The sequence below is a fragment of the Passer domesticus genome, chromosome 2 (assembly GCF_036417665.1).
Source record: "Passer domesticus isolate bPasDom1 chromosome 2, bPasDom1.hap1, whole genome shotgun sequence".
NCBI lineage: Eukaryota > Metazoa > Chordata > Aves > Passeriformes > Passeridae > Passer > Passer domesticus.
In genome coordinates, this window is record NC_087475.1 from 99,227,699 (window position 1) to 99,243,067 (window position 15,369).

Here is a 15,369-nt window from a genome sequence, read left to right on the forward strand (position 1 = left end):
CAATCACTTGCCAAAACATAATCAAAACAAATGAAAGCAAACCAAAACATTCTAAATACCCGCCAAAATATTCCGAAAACCGGCAAAACATAATAAAAACAAAACTAAACCAAAGAAAACATTCTAAAAACCCACCAAATATGTCAAAACCCTTCAAAAGTCATCAAAATATTCTAAAACCCAGTCAAACAATAATAAAAACCTGACAAAACATGATAAAGCCCACAAAAACTAGTCCAAACGCACCAAAAACCCGCCAAAGTTTTAGAAAAACAAATCTAAACAAATCAAAACATTCTAAAAACCCAACAAAACATTTTTAAACGTGCCCAAATCAATCAAAACTTTCTAAAACCCTCCAAATCATATTAAAAACTAATCAAAACCAACCAAAACATTCTAAAAAGACACCAAAACAATCCAAAAACCCGACAAAATATTTTAGAACCTACCAAAAGTGATCAAAGCTGTATCCAAAGACACCAAAATATTCCAAAAACCAGCTTGAACTGATCAAAACATTGAAAAAACTTGGCAAAACATCATAAAAACAAATCAAAACCAACCAAAATATTACCAAAGCCCGCCAAAACATAAAATAAACAAATCAAAACATTCCAAATACCCGCCAAAATATTTGAAAAGCCGCCAAAACGAATCCAAACATTCCAAAACCAACCAACACAATAAAAACAACCCAAGAGAATGCAAAACATTCTATAAAGCCAACCAAAACATTCCGAAAACCCGCCAAAACATCATAAAAACAAATCAAAACCAACCAAAATATTCCGAAAACCCGACAAAATCGTTTAGAACCAGCCAAAACTGATCCAAACATTCTGAAAAGATGCCAAAACACTAGAAAACCAGTCAGAAGTGATCAAAACGTTCAAGAACTTGCCAAAACATAATCAAAACAAATGAAAGCAAACCAAAACATTCCAAATACCTGCCAAAATATTTGAAAAGCCGCCAAAACGAATCCAAACATTCCAAAACCAACCAACACAATAAAAACAACCCAAGAGAATGCAAAACATTCTATAAAGCCAACCAAAACATTCCGAAAACCCGCCAAAACATCATAAAAACAAATCAAAACCAACCAAAATATTCCGAAAACCCGACAAAATCGTTTAGAACCAGCCAAAACTGATCCAAACATTCTGAAAAGATGCCAAAACACTAGAAAACCAGTCAGAAGTGATCAAAACGTTCAATAACTTGCCAAAACATAATCAAAACAAATGAAAGCAAACCAAAACATTCCAAATACCTGCCAAAATATTTGAAAACCCGCCAAAACGAATCCAAACATTCCAAAACCTGCCAACACAATCAAAACAAAACAAGAGAAAACAAAACACTCTAAAACACCACCAAAACATTCCGAAAACCCCTCAAAACATAATAAAAACCCCCAAAAGAAACCAAAGAATAAGAGGAACACGGCAACAGATTGGCAAGCAAGAGACGGAGAGCGCGGCACCTTCTAGGAGGCGAAGAAGGAAGCCGCACAACACCTGCACTGTGTCTGCACCTTTCAAACTGCTTGAAGATAGTGGCCTGCCTCTTCAGTTGCCATTAGCATTCCAATGGAAGGTATTCTTGGACAACTTTGCTGTGCTTGCTGCTAGTTCTGCCCCAGCCTACCATAGATAACCTTGCTCTCCCCTTTAGGCTCTGAGATGCCCAGAACTTGTCAACTTCAAAGGGCGGGCCGGGCTACGTCTACTCAGCTGGCACAGTTTCTTCTTGCTAGACCTAGTGGGAAAGCATTTTGCTGAGATGCAGAAGACAAGAAATGCAGAATACAGAGACGCGGAGCTGTCCCAAGTGCCGCTGCCAGGCGTCTTTCCACAGAAGGAGCGCCCCGGAGCGCACCGCAACCGCCACCGTCATCTCTGCCCAAAGAGCCAAAATATTTTAAAACCCGCCAAAACTAATCAAAACATATTTTCAAACCCGCCAAAATAGAAAACCAGACAGAACTGATCAAAACATTCGGAAAAAAATCTGCCAAAACATGATAAAGCCCACCAAAGCTAATCCAAACACACCAAAAACTGGGCTAAACATAATCAAAACAAATCAAGACAAATCAAAATCTTCTAAAAACCCGCCAAAATATTTCAAAACCCGTCAAAACTAATCAAAACATTCCGAATACCAGGCAAAACATTCCAAATACCCGCCAAAATATTTGAAAACCTGCCAAAAGGAATCCAAACATTCCAAAACCTGCCAACACAATAAAAACAACACAAGAGAATACTGAACATTCTAAAAGCCAACCAAAACATTTCGAAAACCCGCCAAAACATCATAAAAACAAATCAAAACCAACCAAAATATTCCGAAAACCCGACAAAATAATTTAGAACCAGCCAAAACTGATCCAAACATTCTGAAAAGATGCCAAAACACTAGAAAACCAGTCAGAAGTGATCAAAACGTTCAAGAACTTGCCAAAACATAATCAAAACAAATGAAAGCAAACCAAAACATTCCAAATACCTGCCAAAATATTTGAAAAGCCGCCAAAACGAATCCAAACATTCCAAAACCAACCAACACAATAAAAACAACCCAAGAGAATGCAAAACATTCTATAAAGCCAACCAAAACATTCCGAAAACCCGCCAAAACATCATAAAAACAAATCAAAACCAACCAAAATATTCCGAAAACCCGACAAAATCGTTTAGAACCAGCCAAAACTGATCCAAACATTCTGAAAAGATGCCAAAACACTAGAAAACCAGTCAGAAGTGATCAAAACGTTCAATAACTTGCCAAAACATAATCAAAACAAATGAAAGCAAACCAAAACATTCCAAATACCTGCCAAAATATTTGAAAACCCGCCAAAACGAATCCAAACATTCCAAAACCTGCCAACACAATCAAAACAAAACAAGAGAAAACAAAACACTCTAAAACACCACCAAAACATTCCGAAAACCCCTCAAAACATAATAAAAACCCCCAAAAGAAACCAAAGAATAAGAGGAACACGGCAACAGATTGGCAAGCAAGAGACGGAGAGCGCGGCACCTTCTAGGAGGCGAAGAAGGAAGCCGCACAACACCTGCACTGTGTCTGCACCTTTCAAACTGCTTGAAGATAGTGGCCTGCCTCTTCAATTGCCATTAGCATTCCAATGGAAGGTATTCTTGGACAACTTTGCTGTGCTTGCTGCTAGTTCTGCCCCAGCCTACCATAGATAACCTTGCTCTCCCCTTTAGGCTCTGAGATGCCCAGAACTTGTCAACTTCAAAGGGCGGGCCAGGCTACATCTACTCAGCTGGCACAGTTTCTTCTTGCTAGATCTAGTGGGAAAGCATTTTGCTGAGATGCAGAAGACAAGAAATGCAGAATACGGAGACGCGGAGCTGTCCCAAGTGCCGCTGCCAGGCGTCTTTCCACAGAAGGAGCGCCCCGGAGCGCACCGCAACCGCCACCGTCATCTCTGCCCAAAGAGCCAAAATATTTTAAAACCCGCCAAAACTAATCAAAACATATTTTCAAACCCGCCAAAATAGAAAACCAGACAGAACTGATCAAAACATTCGGAAAAAAATCTGCCAAAACATGATAAAGCCCACCAAAGCTAATCCAAACACACCAAAAACTGGGCTAAACATAATCAAAACAAATCAAGACAAATCAAAACCTTCTAAAATCCCGCCAAAATATTTCAAAACCCGTCAAAACTAATCAAAACATTCCGAATACCAGGCAAAACATTCCAATTACCCGCCAAAATATTTGAAAACCTGCCAAAAGGTATCCAAACATTCCAAAACCTGCCAACACAATAAAAACAGCACAAGAGAATACTGAACATTCTAAAAGCCAACCAAAACATTTCGAAAACCCTCCAAAACATCATAAAAACAAATCAAAACCAACCAAAACATTCCAAAAACCCTACAAAATAATTTAGAACCTGCCAAAACTGATCCAAGCATTCTGAAAAGATGCCAAAACACTAGAAAACCAGTCAGAAGTGATCAAAACATTCAATAATTTGCCAAAACATAATCAAAACAAATGAAAGCAAACCAAAACATTCCAAATCCCCCCCAAATATTCCGAAAAGCCGCCAAAACTAATCCAAACTTTCCAAAACCAACCAACACAATAAAAACAACCCAAGAGAATGCAAAACATTCTATAAAGCCAACCAAAACATTTCGAAAACCCGCCAAAAGATCATAGAAACAAATCAAAACAAACCAAAATATTCCGAAAACCTGCCAAAATAGTTTAGACCCGCAAAACTGATCAAAACATTCTGAAAAGATGCCAAAACATTAGAAAACCAGCCAGAACTGATCAAAACATTCCAAAAACTTGGCAAAACATCATAAAAACAAATCAAAACCTACCAAAACATTCCTAAAACCCGACAAAATAGTTTAGAACCAGCCAAAACTGATCCAACATTCTGAAAAGATGCCAAAATACTATCAAACCAGTCAGAAGTGATCGAAACATTCAATCACTTGCCAAAACATAATCAAAACAAATGAAAGCAAACCAAAACATTCTAAATACCCGCCAAAATATTCCGAAAACCGGCAAAACATAATAAAAACAAAACTAAACCAAAGAAAACATTCTAAAAACCCACCAAATATGTCAAAACCCTTCAAAAGTCATCAAAATATTCTAAAACCCAGTCAAACAATAATAAAAACCTGACAAAACATGATAAAGCCCACAAAAACTAGTCCAAACGCACCAAAAACCCGCCAAAGTTTTAGAAAAACAAATCTAAACAAATCAAAACATTCTAAAAACCCAACAAAACATTTTTAAACGTGCCCAAATCAATCAAAACTTTCTAAAACCCTCCAAATCATATTAAAAACTAATCAAAACCAACCAAAACATTCTAAAAAGACACCAAAACAATCCAAAAACCCGACAAAATATTTTAGAACCTACCAAAAGTGATCAAAGCTGTATCCAAAGACACCAAAATATTCCAAAAACCAGCTTGAACTGATCAAAACATTGAAAAAACTTGGCAAAACATCATAAAAACAAATCAAAACCAACCAAAATATTACCAAAGCCCGCCAAAACATAAAATAAACAAATCAAAACATTCCAAATACCCGCCAAAATATTTGAAAAGCCGCCAAAACTAATCCAAACATTCCAAAACCAACCAACACAATAAAAACAACCCAAGAGAATGCAAAACATTCTATAAAGCCAACCAAAACATTCCGAAAACCCGCCAAAACATCATAAAAACAAATCAAAACCAACCAAAATATTCCGAAAACCCGACAAAATCGTTTAGAACCAGCCAAAACTGATCCAAACATTCTGAAAAGATGCCAAAACACTAGAAAACCAGTCAGAAGTGATCAAAACGTTCAATAACTTGCCAAAACATAATCAAAACAAATGAAAGCAAACCAAAACATTCCAAATACCTGCCAAAATATTTGAAAACCCGCCAAAACGAATCCAAACATTCCAAAACCTGCCAACACAATAAAAACAAAACAAGAGAAAACAAAACACTCTAAAACACCACCAAAACATTCCGAAAACCCCTCAAAACATAATAAAAACCCCCAAAAGAAACCAAAGAATAAGAGGAACACGGCAACAGATTGGCAAGCAAGAGACGGAGAGCGCGGCACCTTCTAGGAGGCGAAGAAGGAAGCCGCACAACACCTGCACTGTGTCTGCACCTTTCAAACTGCTTGAAGATAGTGGCCTGCCTCTTCAGTTGCCATTAGCATTCCAATGGAAGCTATTCTTGGACAACTTTGCTCTGCTTGCTGCTAGTTCTGCCCCAGCCTACCATAGATAACCTTGCTCTCCCCTTTAGGCTCTGAGATGCCCAGAACTTGTCAACTTCAAAGGGCGGGCCGGGCTACATCTACTCAGCTGGCACAGTTTCTTCTTGCTAGACCTAGTGGGAAAGCATTTTGCTGAGATGCAGAAGACAAGAAATGCAGAATACAGAGACGCGGAGCTGTCCCAAGTGCCGCTGCCAGGCGTCTTTCCACAGAAGGAGCGCCCCGGAGCGCACCGCAACCGCCACTGTCATCTCTGCCCAAAGAGCCAAAATATTTTAAAACCCGCCAAAACTAATCAAAACATATTTTCAAACCCTCCAAAATAGAAAACCAGACAGAACTGATCAAAACATTCGGAAAAACCCGCCAAAACATGATAAAGCCCACCAAAGCTAATCCAAACACACCAAAAACTGGGCTAAACATAATCAAAACAAATCAAGACAAATCAAAACCTTCTAAAAACCCGCCAAAATATTTCAAAACCCGTCAAAACTAATCAAAACATTCCGAATACCCGACAAAACATTCCAAATACCCGCCAAAATATTTGAAAAGCCGCCAAAAGGAATCCAAACATTCCAAAACCTGCCAACACAATCAAAACAACACAAGAGAATACTGAACATTCTAAAAGCCAACCAAAACATTCCGAAATCCAGCCAAAGCATAATAGAAACAAATCAAAACCAACCAAAACATTCCAAAAACCCGACAAAATAGTTTAGAACCAGCCAAAACTGATCCAACATTCTGAAAAGATGCCAAAATACTATCAAACCAGTCAGAAGTGATCGAAACATTCAATCACTTGCCAAAACATAATCAAAACAAATGAAAGCAAACCAAAACATTCTAAATACCCGCCAAAATATTCCGAAAACCGGCAAAACATAATAAAAACAAAACTAAACCAAAGAAAACATTCTAAAAACCCACCAAATATGTCAAAACCCTTCAAAAGTCATCAAAATATTCTAAAACCCAGTCAAACAATAATAAAAACCTGACAAAACATGATAAAGCCCACAAAAACTAGTCCAAACGCACCAAAAACCCGCCAAAGTTTTAGAAAAACAAATCTAAACAAATCAAAACATTCTAAAAACCCAACAAAACATTTTTAAACGTGCCCAAATCAATCAAAACTTTCTAAAACCCTCCAAATCATATTAAAAACTAATCAAAACCAACCAAAACATTCTAAAAAGACACCAAAACAATCCAAAAACCCGACAAAATATTTTAGAACCTACCAAAAGTGATCAAAGCTGTATCCAAAGACACCAAAATATTCCAAAAACCAGCTTGAACTGATCAAAACATTGAAAAAACTTGGCAAAACATCATAAAAACAAATCAAAACCAACCAAAATATTACCAAAGCCCGCCAAAACATAAAATAAACAAATCAAAACATTCCAAATACCCGCCAAAATATTTGAAAAGCCGCCAAAACGAATCCAAACATTCCAAAACCAACCAACACAATAAAAACAACCCAAGAGAATGCAAAACATTCTATAAAGCCAACCAAAACATTCCGAAAACCCGCCAAAACATCATAAAAACAAATCAAAACCAACCAAAATATTCCGAAAACCCGACAAAATAGTTTAGACCCGCAAAACTGATCCAAACATTCTGAAAAGATGCCAAAACATTAGAAAACCAGCCAGAACTGATCAAAACATTCCAAAAACATGGCAAAACATCATAAAAACAAATCAAAACCAACCAAAACATTCCAAAAACCCGACAAAATCATTTAGAACCAGCCAAAACTGATCCAAACATTCTGAAAAGATGCCAAAACACTAGAAAACCAGTCAGAAGTGATCAAAACGTTCAATAATTTGCCAAAACATAATCAAAACAAATGAAAGCAAACGAAAACATTCCAAATACCTGCCAAAATATTTGAAAACCCGCCAAAACGAATCCAAACATTCCAAAACCTGCCAACACAATCAAAACAAAACAAGAGAAAACAAAACACTCTAAAACACCACCAAAACATTCCGAAAACCCCTCAAAACATAATAAAAACCCCCAAAAGAAACCAAAGAATAAGAGGAACACGGCAACAGATTGGCAAGCAAGAGACGGAGAGCGCGGCACCTTCTAGGAGGCGAAGAAGGAAGCCGCACAACACCTGCACTGTGTCTGCACCTTTCAAACTGCTTAAAGATAGTGGCCTGCCTCTTCAGTTGCCATTAGCATTCCAATGGAAGGTATTCTTGGACAACTTTGCTGTGCTTGCTGCTAGTTCTGCCCCAGCCTACCATAGATAACCTTGCTCTCCCCTTTAGGCTCTGAGATGCCCAGAACTTGTCAACTTCAAAGGGCGGGCCGGGCTACATCTACTCAGCTGGCACAGTTTCTCCTTGCTAGACCTAGTGGGAAAGCATTTTGCTGAGATACAGAAGACAAGAAATGCAGAATACGGAGACGCGGAGCTGTCCCAAGTGCCGCTGCCAGGCGTCTTTCCGCAGAAGGAGCGCCCCGGAGCGCACCGCAACCGCCACCGTCACCTCTGCGCGAAGGGCCTAAATATTTTAAAACCCGCCAAAACTAATCAAAACATATTTTCAAACCCTCCAAAATAGAAAACCAGACAGAACTGATCAAAACATTCGGAAAAACCCGCCAAAACATGATAAAGCCCACCAAAGCTAATCCAAACACACCAAAAACTGGGCTAAACATAATCAAAACAAATCAAGACAAATCAAAACCTTCTAAAATCCCGCCAAAATATTTCAAAACCCGTCAAAACTAATCAAAACATTCCGAATACCGGACAAAACATTCCAAATACCCGCCAAAATATTTGAAAAGCCGCCAAAAGGAATCCAAACATTCCAAAACCTGCCAACACAATAAAAACAACACAAGAGAATACTGAACATTCTAAAAGCCAACCAAAACATTCCGAAATCCAGCCAAAACATAATAGAAACAAATCAAAACCAACCAAAACATTCCAAAAACCCGACAAAATAGTTTAGAACCAGCCAAAACTGATCCAACATTCTGAAAAGATGCCAAAATACTATCAAACCAGTCAGAAGTGATCGAAACATTCAATCACTTGCCAAAACATAATCAAAACAAATGAAAGCAAACCAAAACATTCTAAATACCCGCCAAGATATTCCGAAAACCGGCAAAACATAATAAAAACAAAACTAAACCAAAGAAAACATTCTAAAAACCCACCAAATATGTCAAAACCCTTCAAAAGTCATCAAAATATTCTAAAACCCAGTCAAACAATAATAAAAACCTGACAAAACATGATAAAGCCCACAAAAACTAGTCCAAACGCACCAAAAACCCGCCAAAGTTTTAGAAAAACAAATCTAAACAAATCAAAACATTCTAAAAACCCAACAAAACATTTTTAAACGTGCCCAAATCAATCAAAACTTTCTAAAACCCTCCAAATCATATTAAAAACTAATCAAAACCAACCAAAACATTCTAAAAAGACACCAAAACAATCCAAAAACCCGACAAAATATTTTAGAACCTACCAAAAGTGATCAAAGCTGTATCCAAAGACACCAAAATATTCCAAAAACCAGCTTGAACTGATCAAAACATTGAAAAAACTTGGCAAAACATCATAAAAACAAATCAAAACCAACCAAAATATTACCAAAGCCCGCCAAAACATAAAATAAACAAATCAAAACATTCCAAATACCCGCCAAAATATTTGAAAAGCCGCCAAAACGAATCCAAACATTCCAAAACCAACCAACACAATAAAAACAACCCAAGAGAATGCAAAACATTCTATAAAGCCAACCAAAACATTCCGAAAACCCGCCAAAACATCATAAAAACAAATCAAAACCAACCAAAATATTCCGAAAACCCGACAAAATAGTTTAGACCCGCAAAACTGATCCAAACATTCTGAAAAGATGCCAAAACATTAGAAAACCAGCCAGAACTGATCAAAACATTCCAAAAACTTGGCAAAACATCATAAAAACAAATCAAAACCAACCAAAACATTCCAAAAACCCGACAAAATCATTTAGAACCAGCCAAAACTGATCCAAACATTCTGAAAAGATGCCAAAACACTAGAAAACCAGTCAGAAGTGATCAAAACGTTCAATAATTTGCCAAAACATAATCAAAACAAATGAAAACAAACGAAAACATTCCAAATACCTGCCAAAATATTTGAAAACCCGCCAAAACGAATCCAAACATTCCAAAACCTGCCAACACAATCAAAACAAAACAAGAGAAAACAAAACACTCTAAAACACCACCAAAACATTCCGAAAACCCCTCAAAACATAATAAAAACCCCCAAAAGAAACCAAAGAATAAGAGGAACACGGCAACAGATTGGCAAGCAAGAGACGGAGAGCGCGGCACCTTCTAGGAGGCGAAGAAGGAAGCCGCACAACACCTGCACTGTGTCTGCACCTTTCAAACTGCTTAAAGATAGTGGCCTGCCTCTTCAGTTGCCATTAGCATTCCAATGGAAGGTATTCTTGGACAACTTTGCTCTGCTTGCTGCTAGTTCTGCCCCAGCCTACCATAGATAACCTTGCTCTCCCCTTTAGGCTCTGAGATGCCCAGAACTTGTCAACTTCAAAGGGCGGGCCGGGCTACATCTACTCAGCTGGCACAGTTTCTCCTTGCTAGACCTAGTGGGAAAGCATTTTGCTGAGATACAGAAGACAAGAAATGCAGAATACGGAGACGCGGAGCTGTCCCAAGTGCCGCTGCCAGGCGTCTTTCCGCAGAAGGAGCACCCCGGAGCGCACCGCAACCGCCACCGTCACCTCTGCGCGAAGGGCCTAAATATTTTAAAACCCGCCAAAACTAATCAAAACATATTTTCAAACCCTCCAAAATAGAAAACCAGACAGAACTGATCAAAACATTCGGAAAAACCCGCCAAAACATGATAAAGCCCACCAAAGCTAATCCAAACACACCAAAAACTGGGCTAAACATAATCAAAACAAATCAAGACAAATCAAAACCTTCTAAAATCCCGCCAAAATATTTCAAAACCCGTCAAAACTAATCAAAACATTCCGAATACCGGACAAAACATTCCAAATACCCGCCAAAATATTTGAAAAGCCGCCAAAAGGAATCCAAACATTCCAAAACCTGCCAACACAATAAAAACAACACAAGAGAATACTGAACATTCTAAAAGCCAACCAAAACATTCCGAAATCCAGCCAAAGCATAATAGAAACAAATCAAAACCAACCAAAACATTCCAAAAACCCGACAAAATAGTTTAGAACCAGCCAAAACTGATCCAACATTCTGAAAAGATGCCAAAATACTATCAAACCAGTCAGAAGTGATCGAAACATTCAATCACTTGCCAAAACATAATCAAAACAAATGAAAGCAAACCAAAACATTCTAAATACCCGCCAAAATATTCCGAAAACCGGCAAAACATAATAAAAACAAAACTAAACCAAAGAAAACATTCTAAAAACCCACCAAATATGTCAAAACCCTTCAAAAGTCATCAAAATATTCTAAAACCCAGTCAAACAATAATAAAAACCTGACAAAACATGATAAAGCCCACAAAAACTAGTCCAAACGCACCAAAAACCCGCCAAAGTTTTAGAAAAACAAATCTAAACAAATCAAAACATTCTAAAAACCCAACAAAACATTTTTAAACGTGCCCAAATCAATCAAAACTTTCTAAAACCCTCCAAATCATATTAAAAACTAATCAAAACCAACCAAAACATTCTAAAAAGACACCAAAACAATCCAAAAACCCGACAAAATATTTTAGAACCTACCAAAAGTGATCAAAGCTGTATCCAAAGACACCAAAATATTCCAAAAACCAGCTTGAACTGATCAAAACATTGAAAAAACTTGGCAAAACATCATAAAAACAAATCAAAACCAACCAAAATATTACCAAAGCCCGCCAAAACATAAAATAAACAAATCAAAACATTCCAAATACCCGCCAAAATATTTGAAAAGCCGCCAAAACGAATCCAAACATTCCAAAACCAACCAACACAATAAAAACAACCCAAGAGAATGCAAAACATTCTATAAAGCCAACCAAAACATTCCGAAAACCCGCCAAAACATCATAAAAACAAATCAAAACCAACCAAAATATTCCGAAAACCCGACAAAATCGTTTAGAACCAGCCAAAACTGATCCAAACATTCTGAAAAGATGCCAAAACATTAGAAAACCAGCCAGAACTGATCAAAACATTCCAAAAACTTGGCAAAACATCATAAAAACAAATCAAAACCAACCAAAACATTCCAAAAACCCGACAAAATCATTTAGAACCAGCCAAAACTGATCCAAACATTCTGAAAAGATGCCAAAACACTAGAAAACCAGTCAGAAGTGATCAAAACGTTCAATAATTTGCCAAAACATAATCAAAACAAATGAAAACAAACGAAAACATTCCAAATACCTGCCAAAATATTTGAAAACCCGCCAAAACGAATCCAAACATTCCAAAACCTGCCAACACAATCAAAACAAAACAAGAGAAAACAAAACACTCTAAAACACCACCAAAACATTCCGAAAACCCCTCAAAACATAATAAAAACCCCCAAAAGAAACCAAAGAATAAGAGGAACACGGCAACAGATTGGCAAGCAAGAGACGGAGAGCGCGGCACCTTCTAGGAGGCGAAGAAGGAAGCCGCACAACACCTGCACTGTGTCTGCACCTTTCAAACTGCTTAAAGATAGTGGCCTGCCTCTTCAGTTGCCATTAGCATTCCAATGGAAGGTATTCTTGGACAACTTTGCTCTGCTTGCTGCTAGTTCTGCCCCAGCCTACCATAGATAACCTTGCTCTCCCCTTTAGGCTCTGAGATGCCCAGAACTTGTCAACTTCAAAGGGCGGGCCGGGCTACATCTACTCAGCTGGCACAGTTTCTCCTTGCTAGACCTAGTGGGAAAGCATTTTGCTGAGATACAGAAGACAAGAAATGCAGAATACGGAGACGCGGAGCTGTCCCAAGTGCCGCTGCCAGGCGTCTTTCCGCAGAAGGAGCACCCCGGAGCGCACCGCAACCGCCACCGTCACCTCTGCGCGAAGGGCCTAAATATTTTAAAACCCGCCAAAACTAATCAAAACATATTTTCAAACCCTCCAAAATAGAAAACCAGACAGAACTGATCAAAACATTCGGAAAAACCCGCCAAAACATGATAAAGCCCACCAAAGCTAATCCAAACACACCAAAAACTGGGCTAAACATAATCAAAACAAATCAAGACAAATCAAAACCTTCTAAAATCCCGCCAAAATATTTCAAAACCCGTCAAAACTAATCAAAACATTCCGAATACCGGACAAAACATTCCAAATACCCGCCAAAATATTTGAAAAGCCGCCAAAAGGAATCCAAACATTCCAAAACCTGCCAACACAATAAAAACAACACAAGAGAATACTGAACATTCTAAAAGCCAACCAAAACATTCCGAAATCCAGCCAAAGCATAATAGAAACAAATCAAAACCAACCAAAACATTCCAAAAACCCGACAAAATAGTTTAGAACCAGCCAAAACTGATCCAACATTCTGAAAAGATGCCAAAATACTATCAAACCAGTCAGAAGTGATCGAAACATTCAATCACTTGCCAAAACATAATCAAAACAAATGAAAGCAAACCAAAACATTCTAAATACCCGCCAAAATATTCCGAAAACCGGCAAAACATAATAAAAACAAAACTAAACCAAAGAAAACATTCTAAAAACCCACCAAATATGTCAAAACCCTTCAAAAGTCATCAAAATATTCTAAAACCCAGTCAAACAATAATAAAAACCTGACAAAACATGATAAAGCCCACAAAAACTAGTCCAAACGCACCAAAAACCCGCCAAAGTTTTAGAAAAACAAATCTAAACAAATCAAAACATTCTAAAAACCCAACAAAACATTTTTAAACGTGCCCAAATCAATCAAAACTTTCTAAAACCCTCCAAATCATATTAAAAACTAATCAAAACCAACCAAAACATTCTAAAAAGACACCAAAACAATCCAAAAACCCGACAAAATATTTTAGAACCTACCAAAAGTGATCAAAGCTGTATCCAAAGACACCAAAATATTCCAAAAACCAGCTTGAACTGATCAAAACATTGAAAAAACTTGGCAAAACATCATAAAAACAAATCAAAACCAACCAAAATATTACCAAAGCCCGCCAAAACATAAAATAAACAAATCAAAACATTCCAAATACCCGCCAAAATATTTGAAAAGCCGCCAAAACGAATCCAAACATTCCAAAACCAACCAACACAATAAAAACAACCCAAGAGAATGCAAAACATTCTATAAAGCCAACCAAAACATTCCGAAAACCCGCCAAAACATCATAAAAACAAATCAAAACCAACCAAAATATTCCGAAAACCCGACAAAATCGTTTAGAACCAGCCAAAACTGATCCAAACATTCTGAAAAGATGCCAAAACACTAGAAAACCAGTCAGAAGTGATCAAAACGTTCAATAACTTGCCAAAACATAATCAAAACAAATGAAAGCAAACCAAAACATTCCAAATACCTGCCAAAATATTCCGAAAAGCCGCCAAAACGAATCCAAACATTCCAAAACCTGCCAACACAATAAAAACAAAACAAGAGAAAACAAAACACTCTAAAACACCACCAAAACATTCCGAAAACCCCTCAAAACATAATAAAAACCCCCCAAAGAAACCAAAGAATAAGAGGAACACGGCAACAGATTGGCAAGCAAGAGACGGAGAGCGCGGCACCTTCTAGGAGGCGAAGAAGGAAGCCGCACAACACCTGCACTGTGTCTGCACCTTTCAAACTGCTTGAAGATAGTGGCCTGCCTCTTCAGTTGCCATTAGCATTCCAATGGAAGGTATTCTTGGACAACTTTGCTGTGCTTGCTGCTAGTTCTGCCCCAGCCTACCATAGATAACCTTGCTCTCCCCTTTAGGCTCTGAGATGCCCAGAACTTGTCAACTTCAAAGGGCGGGCCGGGCTACATCTACTCAGCTGGCACAGTTTCTTCTTGCTAGACCTAGTGGGAAAGCATTTTGCTGAGATGCAGAAGACAAGAAATGCAGAATACGGAGACGCGGAGCTGTCCCAAGTGCCGCTGCCAGGCGTCTTTCCACAGAAGGAGCGCCCCGGAGCGCACCGCAACCGCCACCGTCATCTCTGCCCAAAGAGCCAAAATATTTTAAAACCCGCCAAAACTAATCAAAACATATTTTCAAACCCTCCAAAATAGAAAACCAGACAGAACTGATCAAAACATTCGGAAAAACCCGCCAAAACATGATAAAGCCCACCAAAGCTAATCCAAACACACCAAAAACTGGGCTAAACATAATCAAAACAAATCAAGACAAATCAAAACCTTCTAAAAACCCGCCAAAATATTTCAAAACCCGTCAAAACTAATCAAAACATTCCGAATACCCGACAAAACATTCCAAATACCCGCCAAAATATTT